Source organism: Giraffa tippelskirchi, chromosome 11 (genome assembly GCF_054371585.1).
Source record: "Giraffa tippelskirchi isolate mGirTip1 chromosome 11, T2T-mGirTip1v1.2.pri, whole genome shotgun sequence".
Taxonomy (NCBI): Eukaryota; Metazoa; Chordata; class Mammalia; order Artiodactyla; family Giraffidae; genus Giraffa; species Giraffa tippelskirchi.
This window is the reverse complement of record NC_137285.1, coordinates 141,791,814-141,804,215: the sequence shown is the minus strand read 5'-3', so window position 1 is coordinate 141,804,215 and position 12,402 is coordinate 141,791,814. Positions and strand designations below refer to the sequence as shown.

At 39.7% G+C, this 12,402-nt stretch overlaps 1 protein-coding gene across 9 annotated transcripts in view; it reads left to right on the top strand.

Annotated features, from left to right (window-relative positions):
• LRRC4C (leucine rich repeat containing 4C) overlaps positions 1–12,402 on the top strand; it is a 1,846,189-nt gene that overhangs the window by 470,752 nt on the left and 1,363,035 nt on the right. For all 9 annotated transcript variants that reach the window (XR_014069609.1, XR_014069617.1, XR_014069614.1 and 6 more), the window contains one exon: positions 7,987–9,041. The gene's annotated coding sequence lies outside the window, so the exon portion shown is untranslated. The remainder of the gene's footprint in view (positions 1–7,986; positions 9,042–12,402) is intronic.

Here is a 12,402-nt window from a genome sequence, read left to right as displayed (position 1 = left end):
TTTTATATTTCTAGCCATACCTTGCAAATGCCTAAACAAATTTTAAATGAAGGAGAATTAGAATCCAGGCAAGAAAGTAACTAAAAAGGTTGCCTTTTTATTTTTCACTAAAATTCTCCTGTTGTAAAGGATCAAGGAGGATATTCTACTTAGGGATCTTTATTCAAAGGAGAGTTAGCTGAGATTGTAAAGTGAGAATCAAAAATATTTTTCCTTCTTTGTCAGCTAATACTCTCCTTGAAAAAGTTGCTACATGTGAATTCTTCTGTTGAGTTTTTATCTAGAGATAAACACTGTAATAGAAAGACAAAAGAAGAATCTGGCAGGAATGCTTCGTGATTGAGGTTGGTTTATAGACAAAGTCTGTTTCCTCCTAATAAGTGAGTTGCATTTTGAATTTTGTTAAAAAATGTAATGTGTTATAGCATGTTGTGCTGTAATTAAAGACATGTTAAAAATCTTGCATATTCATATGAAAACTTGATATATATTTATATATACATTTAAATAAGATATATGGGAAATTTATCTGTAGAATAAATTCCTCTGTCACTAGCTTGAGGCTTTAGCATGGAAGAATAAGAAGATGATCAGCTTTTGGGTAAGATGAATTCAAGTTCAAATTCCTTCTTATCTAGGGCAAGTATTTTAACCATCTTCCTCTATTTTTGTAAATATAGATTCTGTGCTCGGAATGCTAGCTCTGAGGGAAGTCAGACTCTCTTTAAAGCAATTGGTTTCTTCTAGACTGCCAGGTTGTAAGGAAGCTCAAGCTAGTCATAGTTAGAAGCCAGATGGAGAGAGATGCCTGACCATAATCCAACAGTTCTTGCCATTCAGTCCAGGTGCCAGACGTGAATGAAGAGGCCATAAGATAATCGCTTCAGTTGTCATCAACTGCAACTACACTAAAAACCTCAAACAAAACTTCCCAGCTGAGCTCAGCCACCTCCTGAACGGAGAAAAATAATATTTTTTACAAAATATTTTTTTAAAGGACTAAAGATAAGGATATAAGGAATCTAGGAATATAATAGCTCAATAATTGGTAACTGCTCAATTGCACAAAATAAACATAAAATACAAAATTCTCTTTAGCTGGTACATAAGTTAAGAAACAATGTAAAAAGAATAAAAATCTTTTCCAAAACAATACTCTATCATTAATATTAGATCTTAGGAAAGTGAGAAAATCGTTTTTCAATCCCAAACTCAGTTTCTGGATTCATAATTACAGGTTAACTACTCTGTGCTTTTTTTTTTTTTCATTCTTAAGTTGGAAACAAAAATAGTACTTACTTCAAAGAATTAATGTGAATATGTGAATATTAAATATGTTAATGTAGAAAATGTAGTAAATATATATAGTAAATGCTACATAAGTATTTCATATTAGTATTAGTACTAGTGAGAATCTCTTTAGGCAATTCACAGTCATTTACCAGGCCAGAAACTTCAGATAAACAACACTGTTTTAGTTTATGAATCCAAAATGTTGCATGGAATTTACCTGTCTGAAATTTAAATTTAACTGGGAGTTCTGTATTGTGACTTGATAAATCTGGCAATCCTAGATTTAACCGACTCAGCTTCCTCATCTGTAAATTGGGAAAACACACTGACTTCACAGGGTTGTTTGTATAAAGAACACAGTGTGTGCATGCTAAGTAGCTTCAGTCGTGTCTGACTCTCTGCGACCCTGTGGACTGTAGCCCACCGGGCTCCTCTGTCCGTGGGATTCTCCAGGCAAGAATACGGGAGTGGGTTGCCATGCCCTCCTCCAGGGGATCTTCCTGACCGAGGGATCAAACCCACATCACTTATGTTTCCTGCATTGGCAGGCAGGTTCTTTACCACTAATGCCACCTGGGAAACCCAAAGAGAGCAGTACAAAATAGCTGTTCACCCTTAGGTCTTTGATTTAGATGTTATCTTTTTCTTGAGGTTGCCCTTGGCTAACTTATCTAAAATTTTAGCCATCCCCTCATGACTGCATATCTTCCTTTTCTACTTTGTTGATTCTCATTAGCCCTTTTGCAGTGTAACACATTATATATTCTACATCTTTATCTGTATAGTTTCTGTCTACTCCACTAGAACATAGCTCCATGAATAGTGATTCTGTGTCTGCTTTGTTCACTGTTGCATCTTCAGTGCCCAGAAAGTGCCTAGCAAATAGTGAGCATTCAGTAAATAATTGTTGCCCTAAATGAATGAATGAGTCAGTTAATCAATCGATGTTCACTTTGTTGCTATAACCTTTCTGTACCACACAGCAGAGAACATAAGTATTTGCTCATTGAATACATCATTTCTGTGGGCCTCTGAAGGTCTTAATAGATCTCTAGAACCCTTTAATAGCCCAGGCACAGTAGGTTGGGGGAAGGAGCTGAAAGTAGCCAGAATGGCAGGTAAGGGAGGTGAGGGGATACAGGTATAACGTAGGAAACAGGGAACTGAAATGACCATGGGAAAAGCTAGCTACAGTTTTAGACATTTGTTGTTCAGTCGTGTCCAACTGTTTGCGACCCCATGGACTACACCATGCCAGGCTTCCCTGTCCTTCACTGTCTCCCAGAGTTTGCTCAAACTGATGTCCATTGAGTTGGTGATGCCATCCAACTATCTTATCCTCTGCTGCTCCCTTCTCCCCCTGCCCTCAATCTTTCCCAGGATGAGGGTCTTTTCCAATGAGTCATCCCTCAATTATATGACTTCCCAGGTGGCGCTAGTGGTAAAGAACCCACCTGCCAATTCAGGAGACATCTCTTTATGTTTGACCCCTGAGTCCAGAAGATCCCCTGGAGGAGGACATGACAACCCACTCCAGTATCCTTGCCTGGAGAATCCTCATGGACTGAGGAGCCTAGCGGGCTACAGTCCATGCGGTACCAAAGAGTCAGACACGACTGAAGCGACTTAGCATTCACACATGCACTCTTTTCTCCATCGAAGTGCTCTCTAAAGGCATAACTAAAATATTAAATCCAATTTTAAGTTAAAAACTGAGGATATTAAGGCTGAAGTAAGATATTTGACCAAGTCCAGAACCTAAATGGGCTCCAAGTCCACCCTACTTTCTACTACAGCTCCACTGCTTAAGCCCCACAAGGAGAACCAAATCAAATTTTCCTCTAGCCTTGGGCAGACTCACAAGCCTACATTTTATAGAGTCCTCATCCATAAAATGGGATAATGCCACAATCTGCCTCCTAGGGGCTATTACAGAGATTTATCGGTCAAGTTTGCTAATTAGGGTGCTTTTTAGCGCCAGGTCGTCATTTTGCATAGTCTAGCACCTGAAATTCTCAGGTTCTGCTCATTTATTTTATGCTTGTTTGACCAAAGAGCAGTGAGCTCCATCCTCGCTCCCTGTCTCCTGGCAAAAGCATGTCTGAGAAACTCAGAATTATTTATGCCTGAAACTTAGCTTTTCTGCGTCCCTCAGTGCCATGAATCATTATTGTGTATACGTGATTATATATATTTATATATCCAATATACAGTAATTTCGTTGGGCTCTCAATCTGATTTATAAGCTGCAGACAGTTTTATAAATGTCTTTGTCACTTTTCTGGGATGGATAGCCTCCTTGGGACCCTTCCTTGTCGCCGAGGTTTCCCACTGACTCAGGCCTCCCTTGTTTGTACATAGGCCCGACCATCTTAATGTTCAATATTTAATCAGAAAAACATTCCTTTTATATGTAGGGCTACTTGGAAATGGGCTCTTCATAATTGAATGAAGAGGCAGAAAGAGAACAGGGGCCAGGCAATGGAAAAAAGGCTACATCTTTGTACTTGTGAATAGTATTGTTAAATAAGACAGAATTTTCATTTCAGGTCCATTTGCCAGGATTATTTTCCCTTTCTTCTTCTTTTTTTTTTTTTTTCTTTACAATTTTTCCTTTTTTCTAATACACTGAAATTCAGCCTCCTCTTTGGAGTGGGAAAAAATGTTGTGTCTGCCTCTTAGTATGGGTACTCCTATTCAGAGGAAATAAATGTCAGGGAACTTAACCCTTTACATATCCTAATCTGCTGAGTAAATCCATTGCTAAGGAGTTGAACAGCATACACTGTGTTGTAAGGAATGGAATGCATTTACCATGAATGGATTTTATGGGCATCAGATGAGCAAGCCTGGTAGACATAACATTAGCATCTGGCATTTATACAATATCAGGCTTCCTTGTTGGCTCAGTGGTAAAGAACCCACCTTCCAGGAAGCAAGGGTTCAATCCCTGGGTTGGGAAAATCCCCTGGAGAAGGAAATGGCAACCCACTCCAGTATTCTTGCCCAGAAAATCCCATGAACAGAGGAGCCTGGTGGGCTACAGTCCATGAGGTCGCAGAGGAGTTGGACACAGCTTAGCAACTAAACAGCAACAACAACATATAGTGTCACACACACACACAACTGTATATCAGAGAATGTTTAAGTACTTTCATTCACTAAATCACTTAATCCTCTGGACAACCCTATTAGGTAGAGACTTATCATTATTTCCGATTTACAGATGAAAGAAACAGCGGTATCGAGTAGTGAAGAAACGTGTCCAAGGGTAGACACCTAGCAAGAGACAGAGCTGGTGTTTGAACTCAGGCAATCTGTCTCCCATTCGCTGTGCTGTACTACTTATGACCTAAAAAGATACTGGCAGATAAATTCCTAACTGCTGTCTCAAAGGTCAGCCCAAAAGATACCAGGATGCCTTTAAGGAGACCTTAGGCCCCAGGGGTTTTCACCAGGTAAAACTTGGGAGTTTTGGGCAGCAACCCATTGGCATGATCCCTCCTAGGTTTCTCAGGGAAATAAACTACTAATGAAATTTAAGTCAGTCTGCTTGATTTGAGTTTGTTTGTTTATGATAAAGCAGTGGCAATAATTTTGCTAAATCGCTACTCTAGGTCAGACACTCCACTTAATAACTTCATAAGAGTGTTAAGTAGAATTGTCATGGGTGCTTAGTTGCTCAGTCATGTCCGACTCTTTGTGTGACCCTTTGGACTGTAGCTCACCAGGCTCCTCTGTCCATGGGATTTCCCAGGCAAAAATATTGCAGTGGGTTGTTCTTTCTTTCTCCAGGGGATATTCCTGACCCAGGGATCAAAGACGCGTCTCCTGTGTTCCCTGCATTGCAGGTGGATTCTTTACCCTCTGAGCCATCGGAGAAAGTTTTTTTTTTTTTTTGTGGTCATAAAAGATTTCAAAGTAGCATACACCAAGTTTAACTTTCCCAAAGTCACACACCAAATACACTACAGAAGTGAGACTCAAAACCATGTCTTTTTGACCCCAAGGTTGTATTACTTACGATATGTGATGCTATAAGTAGAAAACTACGTAGAGCTACATATGTTTCCTTGAGGATGTTTATGTAATGAATACTAAAACACAGGGTAACATGTAAAACAATGTAATGCTTAAGTTTATGTAACTCAGACGTGGGCTGTCTCTGGTCTATTTCTCTAACCTATACCATAAGAGCACAACAAATATTTTTTTCTTCTTTCAGTATTCTTTTTCATAACTGCTTCAGCTTTAAGGCAATGGGCTTTCCTGGTGGCTCAGACAGTAAAGAGTCTGCCTGCAGTGCTGGGAGACCCGGGTTCAATCCCTGGGTTGGGAATATCCCCTCGAGAAGGAAATGGCAACCCACTCCCGTATTCTTGCCTCGAAAATCCCATGGACAGAGGAACGTGGCAGGCTACAGTTCTTGGGGTTGCAAAGAGTCGAACATGATTGAGTGACTTCACTTTCAGCTTCAAAGCTGGGCAATTACAACATGAAAAGTGGCCATTGTGTGTACCTTTTTGTCCCAGGTATTCCACATACAAAAATATTTATGTTTTCTGATTAATTAGGACTTCTGCATTCCTGTGGCTTATATTCCCAGGATCCTGACAGGAATGAGGAAGTGAGCTATCCTGTGACTATTGCTGAGTTATATTATGTCATGAATCCTGTTTATACTGTGATTACTTTGGAAGAGAATGAAATGGAGAGTCACAAAATGAAACAATCCCAATATCCCTGCTGGGGCAGTCTCTATCTATCCAGACTGGAGCATCTCTCGGGATGGAGATGTACACGCTGCTGTATTTAACATGGATAACCACCGAGGTCCTATTGAATAGCCCAGGGAACTCTGCTCAATGTTACGTGGCAGCCTGGATGGAAGGGGAGTTTGAGGGAGAATGGATATATGTGTATGTGTGATTGAGTCGCTTTACTGTTCACCTTAAACTATCACAATACTGTTAATTGGATATACTCTAATATAAAATTAAAAATATATGAAAATTACATTGGTGGATTTTACATTTTCTCTGTTAAGTTTTCTTAAATTCATGGTGACTTCTCAACCATGAAAATTAATGATTGGTATATGTCTGCTTGAAGTTACCTCGTGTTTATTGGTTTGCATTTTTATCTAACACCTCCTTTTAAAATGGTTGCAGCACTTTTTTACTAAATACTTAAAAGAACAGCACATAAGAATATTTTAATGCATTATATAGTGATTTTTCCATCTCCTGAGGGTATCTTTCTTTAAGTAGCTATGCTGTTTTGTTTTGTTTTGTTTTCACTCCATCTGCCATATAATATGTGGCAGGATTAGTCTAGAGATCTTTGGGCTCACCATCTTCAGAAACTTCATCATTATTAGTCCAGTTTCCTTACAATATAATATATTAAAAGGACAATGGATTTTCACAAACACACTTTGCTATGTCAAAGGAAAGCATGTTTGAAAATGAAAACTTGAAAGCCAGTATTGATATCTGAGACTTCAGAGACTTCTTTGCATGCCTAAAATAGTAATGGCAACATTTTTATCTCATGTGCCTACTTTGATCTATCAATAATAGCCTATTGAAACACAATATTGAGAGTAATTCTATGGCCATGTCTGGGCTCAATGGGAGTTCCAAGATCAATTAGTGAAGTCTGTCTTGGTGATGGAACTGGGAAACAGTGGCACCTAGGCCAGCTAGTTACCCGGTTCAGGCCTACAGCTTTCTACATAGTGACTTTCTGTCAATGTATTCCTAAGGATGACCTGGATAATCTTATACTATTATAACCTTTATCCATGTTCAACAGGAGCTTTATTATTTGAGAGTTCTTACTAATGTTCAGCCTGCATAGAGTTGGTATAATTTCAAGCTATTTCCTCTTGTTCAGCCCTCTTCAGAAGTAGGTTTGCCATACAATAACTCTTCTTATATGTGAAGGCGGTTATTCAAGAATGGCCCTGGGGATTGTCCAGAGAGGGATGGAAGCTGCAAATTGGGACAACTGCAATTGGGATGTGCATTGTGTTCTATCTCTAGGCTGAGAAGCCAGGCTGTTTTCAGGGAAAACAGACATTCCTGTTTCATCACAGCAGGAGTGAGAGGAGCTTTCTGAACAGAATAGAGAAATACAATAGGGCCGACTTGCACAATGCAGACTCATAATGGAAAACAAATCTGACCCATTTTACAACAAAGAACCACTCCCCTCAGAGCTTCTGTGGTCCCATTAGCTGTCTTTGGGCTCACAGAAATTAACTGCACCGTACTGCCTGATTATTCCTAACCTTTTTCAGCAAGGCCCGTTTAGAGTGGTGAGAGTTGACAAGGGCCCAGAGTATGGAAATGAATAGAGAGATATGAAAAAGAACACTCAAGGATTTTGCCAGAGATAATTGATGTGTTATTTTAGCCCAATGAAGTAAAATATAATAGAAGGAGTGGAGAAGAACTTGAATTTTATCCAGTTGAGTAGTCTTTAAGTCATATGCAAGGTAAGGGGTGGGGTGTCTGGGGAAAAATGGCCTTTGAATCTGTATGATAGACGTTTTAGCTTCAAAGGCAAGAAAACTTAGATTTATTAACTGCTTGTCTCATGCTAAGCACTATTGCATATTTTCTCTCCATTCTTATTGGGGCTAAGGAAACCTGATAAACAATATCCCCTCTTTTCACTTACGTTCAGAGGCAGTTGAGAGGCAAACACAGGATGCTGCAGATGGAGATGAAAATATCAGCTTTATGACTTTTGAAGCTGTTGGAGAATGTGATTCAGGTGCAGCCACGTGTACCTGCAAATATACAACTTACTCCAAACTGCAGGCCCTTCCACAGAGGAATGGAAAAGGACTGTGAATACTCAGAGAGGAGAGAGAGAGGAAAGACTCTTCAAGCACAGCTGAATCTTATAACAGATGAACAATCCTCAGGTGGGGAAAATAAGAAAAGAATCAGTGGCGGTGCCCTATTGGAAGGCCTTCCCCATGGAAACGTCAAGAGTGAGGAAAAATCATTCCCTGCTAACGTTTTCCTCTATTTTACTGTTACAAGCGTCGTGAAATGTCTGTTGGAGGCAAAAATGTGTATTTCCCAAGATCTACATTTCCATACATGGAAGAGATTTTTCTACCTCATGCTCTGGGAGAGAAAATTGTTAGAATATTTACGGCTTTTCTTACTCCCTCAAGCTCCTCAGTTCTTCCCCAGAGGAAGACAGGTGATCTATCTAATTGGTATGTTTAAGAGTGAGGACGGAACAAGCTTGCTTTAACCTTCTCTGGCTTTTTCATCTGGATCTGCGGGCCTTCCGACGTGTTCTTCTTGAAAACGAACTTGAGTATGTATGCTCTTTGAGAAGGCCTGAGGCTTCCTTCTATGCTCAGAACTTGGTAGGTTGGGCTCAACAATCCAGGGGTGAACTTTCAAAAGCCTCTTGTAACCACAGAGCTAAGCACATCTCCATTCAGCTGTATCCGGAGTTAAGCTGGCGGTGTTGGCATTTTTGTATCACTCTACCTGGAGTGCTTAGCTCTCAGTCGATTCTGACCCGGGAGGAGAAAAAGAGAGCACTGTTTCATGGTTCCCTGAACCTACCAAAATCTTGGACTTTAGCCTACAGTTTTGAAACGCTGGCATTTCGGGAGCAAGTTGGCACAGATTTAAGGATGCTGATATAACTGAACATGGCGACTTCAGACTTGGGATTTGGGCATGATGACCCACGACCACCCACTGTGACAGGTAAGAGCTGCTCCTTGTGTCTAGTTTTTCAGATGCAAAGAGAATATTTAATAGAAAACCAGGCTTCTCGGGCCTTCCTGAGAAGCAGTAGGCATTTGGAGGCTCAGCTGTTGTGGGTAATGCTGGTTGACTTGAGCAGAAACAGATTTTACCTGAGCAAACAAACTTGATTTTGGGATGAAGAGCAAGGCTTTTATTACTAGTCGAAAGTTATTTCAAACTAGTAGAATTTTAGTATCTAGCCTCCTGGGTTGGAGTCTTGCTATGGGGATCTCAAACAGTATTTGGCTGCTTTTATTTGGTGATTCAGCTGTGTCTGCAATGTGGGACGTGACACTCCAGAGACAGCTGGCTTCCACAAAACCGAGTGTGTGGTTCCTGCCGGGCATAGTAGACAAAACTAGATTGAACTTCCAAGCTCTGTTCCTTTCTGTGTTATTTTGAACAGCGTTTAGAGCCAACAGGAAGAGCTAGACTGGGGCAAAGCTCTTTGCCTCAAGGGCTTTGTCACAGCTGAAGGTTTAAACCCTTACCAAATGGTCCACATTGGCTCCAGATAGTTTAATTACATAGTCTTTGAATACTATTGAAAATATCGAAGTCCGTGACTGTGCTTTTATTTACTGGAGGGGGAAAATTTTTATAAAAAGGAATGAGTGCCCTTATTATACACAGGCTATAGATTTTTTTTTAATAACCTAGAAAAGCAACTTCCTATATTTTTATTTCAACCTCAATGGTTAACAAGTCAATAAAGAAGGTCAGAAAAGCCTGTAGTTGGAATATTCTCCCAAAGAACCAGTTTTGCTCGGGAGGAACTCTATTACTTAGAAAAAATATTTTTTTACTCTAAGTACAAGAATCAGAGCAATGAGGTAATAAAAGAAAAATAAAGACACATGACATGATTAAGCTGAAAGAGAAATTTCATTGAGAAAGATTGACAAGTAGATTAGATATATACAGGAAATTAGATACTGGGAGTCAGGCTAGATGCATTCAAAAGGGAAAAGAGTTGTACCCAGGTTGAACTGCTTTTAGCAGAGGAACTTGGAAAAGGGCAGACATTTTAATTGTTATTAGATGGGAAGGATATCTAGGATTTAGATTAGTCTAGCACAAAAAAAGATTATCTCAGTGAGAGACTGAAATGTCATCCCCCCCAAGCCTCCCAAGAGTCCTAGAGAAACCATTCAGAGGTCCCTCTTCAAGTTGTAGATAGAGGCGAAAAAAAAAGTTGGAAAGATTCCTTGTAGATGATCTTAAGCTCTGGAAGATGACCACTACATTGACATAACTACCAAAGAAAAAGATACAGATATTCTCTGTGCCCTGAGGGAATAAGTTGAAGTAATTTATGGAGTTAGGATTCCATGGAAAGGAAGAAGAATAAAATATAGTCTCTGTGGTGACCAAAATGTGAAAGAAATCCTAAAAGGAGAGGATAGATGCATATACATATAACTGATTCACTTTGCTATACAGCAGAAACTAACACAACATTGTAAAGCAACTATATTCCAATAAAAATTAACTTCAAAAATAAAACATACTTCGGGGAGCCAGGCCAGACAAGGATAAAGCACGATGAGGTTTGGGTTCTTCAACAGGGAAAAGTAAGTTCCCGTCTGAGTTACTCCACCTCAGAATGCTGAGCTTGGATGATATTTGCTTAAACATGAATCCTTTTAGGAGACCCCAGATGATCGTTATCCCATCTCTTCAAAAGAGAGGATAAAACAGGACAAAATATAATGAAATAAGCCCCCCAAAATAAAAATAACTTTAAAACAGGGGCCAGAAGGCAATATAAAACGCAGAGAGAACAAAAGTCCTCATATCCAGCAATTTCTCCAGCTCTAGCTAGGACAGAAGGAAAGGGACAGGATTACCATGTGAGGATCCCAACAGACGTTTCCCAAGTGGCAGAGGACAGACAGAAGAGTGTTAAAAACATATCTCTATCCTACTACCATGAACAAAGTTGTTGAGACTGTTTTAGCAGCCATTAAAGTAACATAAGTTATTCAAGTCTATAAATTTTAGAAGCCAGGGAAGGGTGAGGTATCAATAAAGAAAACATGGCAAAGATATTGATTCTGATAATGGCACTAGGAGTTTAATATCAGAAGCATTAACAAAATCTGCTGAGGATGATCCTTTTGGCAAAATCCAAATTAAGAATGAAGTGGAAACCTTTCCTGTGATGGAGATTTTATAATCTCAGGTGATGCTGTGGTAGGAAATAGCAGCAGTAGTTACTTTAGCATCAGACTAAAATCACCTGCTTAAAAATGATAAGCCATGATCCTTCTGTTCAGTACTAGTGTATCAGAACCTTAAGGCTAGCAGGTGAAAGGGATATTTAAGGGTTTTGTGTCCTAGATAAAAAAGACAGGCAACTCTAAGAAGATCAAGTTGTGAATGCCACCATTATAAGTCTTTAAAATGTGTAAGGAGGCAATGGACCAAGTATAAAGTAGAATGCAGTTTTGTGTGTGGTTTTTCCCTTACAGACCACATGTGTTATTGCTGTTGTTCAGTCACCCAGGCATGTCCAACTCTTTGAGACCCCATAGACTGCAGCACACAAGGCCTTTCTGTCCCTCGCTATCTCCTGAAGTTTGCCAAGTTCATATCCATTGCATTGGTGATGCCATCTAGCCATCTCATCCTCTGACACCCTCTTCTCCTTATCCCCTCAATCTTTCCCAGTATCAGGAACTTTTCCAAAGAGTCAGCTGTTTGCATCAAATGACCTAAATACTGGAGTTTCAGCTTGAGCATCAGTCCTTGAACGAGTATTCAGGGTTGACTTTCCTTCAGACTGATTGTTTTGATCTCCTTGTTGTACAAGGGACTCTTAAGAGTTTTCTCCAGCACCACAGTTCGAAAGTGATCGATTCTTGAGTGTTCTGCCTTTTGTACAGTCCAGCTCTCACAATCGTATGTGAAGAGCTGGGAAGACCATTATCTTGACTATGACCTAGACCTTGACTTGACCTAGACCACATGTAGAACCACCATGAATCTTGACTAGAAGTCTCTGCAAATTAAGTTTAAACTCACAAATTGGGGATGGATGGCACAGCTTGATTATCATCCTAGAGAGAAATCAAAGTTTACTTCATCTGCCCAACTTGCATCAGATTGAAAGGAATCTTTGCTTGGTCTCCAGCAAAAGATGGGTCTGGATTATGCAAATAATATATCATTTTGTTTGAAGAGCTGTATCAGGGGACAGGTACCAGCTTATGTTTCTAAATATCATAAGGATAGACTGTGTTGTGATAAACTAGTGTTTGCTTTTATCATTTTGTACTTTTAAGTGAGGCACCTAGACAAATATGACCTCATTTGT